This window comes from Palaemon carinicauda, chromosome 29 (genome assembly GCF_036898095.1).
Source record: "Palaemon carinicauda isolate YSFRI2023 chromosome 29, ASM3689809v2, whole genome shotgun sequence".
In the NCBI taxonomy this organism is placed as follows: Eukaryota; Metazoa; Arthropoda; class Malacostraca; order Decapoda; family Palaemonidae; genus Palaemon; species Palaemon carinicauda.
The window spans coordinates 13,774,336-13,776,049 of NC_090753.1; positions in this window are offsets into that span (position 1 = coordinate 13,774,336).

The window sequence follows — 1,714 nt, forward strand, 5'->3', positions numbered from 1 at the left end:
ATTATTATTATTATTGTTGTTGTTGTTGTTATCGTTATTGTTATTATTATTATTATTATCATTATTATTATTATTATTATTATTATTATTATTATTATTATTAGTTGCTAAGCTACAACCCTAGTTACAAAACCAGGACGCTATAAGCCCAAGGTTTCCGAAGGTAAAATAGCTCAGTAAGGGACGGAAATAAGAAAATAAATAAACTACAAAAGAAGTAATTAACAATTAAAATGAAATGTTTCAAGAATAGTAACAACATTTGATTAAATCTTTCATATATAAACTATGAAAACTGTAAAACAAAACGAATAGAAATACGATAAAATAGCATGCCTGAATGTAACCTCAAGCTAGGGAACTCTAGCCCAAGACAGTGGAAGACCATGGTACAGAGGCTATGACACTACCCAAGACTCGAGAACAATGGTTTGATTTTAGTGTGACCTCCTAAAAGAGCTGCTTACCATAGCTAAAGAGTTTCTTCTACCCATATAAAGAGGAAAGTGGCAACTGAACAATTTCACTGTAGTAGTAACCCTTTTAGCGAAGATAAATTGTTTAGAAAATCTCAGTGTTGCATGGTGTATGAGAACAGAGGAGAATATGTAAGGAATAGGCCAGACTATTCAGCGTATGTGTAGGCAAAGGAATATCATCGTAACCAGAGAGAAGGTTCTAATTTAGTACTGTCTGGGTAGTCAAAGGAGCCAATAACTCTTTAGAGGTAGTATCTCAACGGGTGGCTGGTGCCCCGGTCAACCTACTACCAACTAGACTCACCCATACCGGCTTGCTTTATCCCATAATATTTCGAGGGTGAACTTCCATTTTATGAAACATTATGATAAATTTTCTCTATATATTATTATTTTTACTTCAATTCAAATTTTCAACCTTTCAACATTCCTGAAAAATGAATATATATGGAACAAGTAAAAGAGTGACCTTGTTTCCAGAAACTTAACCCTCATTTCTTTTATCGCAAAAGTTCAAATAATTCTAGATAATATCTTGAATCTTCATGAATAACGTTTCTTTTGAAAATTCAGAATAAGCCCAACATAGATTAGTCATAGAGTGGAGCTATAGAAATATGCCCAATATATCATTTTGTGAGACGTTATGTTTCATCTTTCAAACAAATCGAAGAAAAAATAAATATTCGTTAAGAAAGATTAATATAAAATCGGGCATTACATTTGCACTGTATGCATATGTACTGGTCTGTGGACAATGAATATATTATCATATTATTTCAATATTCCTAAATATTTTTTTATATATCTTGATTTCATTTCTTAGATAATCCAAGTTTTATTTTATGTCCCTTCATGATTATTTCTAGGAATTCCTAATGATTAGATTCATGATTATGTCTTGCACAGTATATGAAAATGGAAATGTTTTAAGAGGTGACTAATGTAAATCCCAAAGTCTATATCATTAAAGTGTCTAAAATACGGAAAGTCAAATGAATAGAATTCATGATAAAAGTCCTGCTCAGAATCTTTGTTTTTCTAACAGACTGAATAATAAAAATTAATAATTCGTAGAGACGTGACTTGTAATACATTTGTAACAAGTAGTATATCCTAATATGAAGTAGAAGCTTAATATACTTTATATATACATATATATATATATATATAATATATATATATATATATATATATATAAATATATATATATATATATATAAATTTTATATATA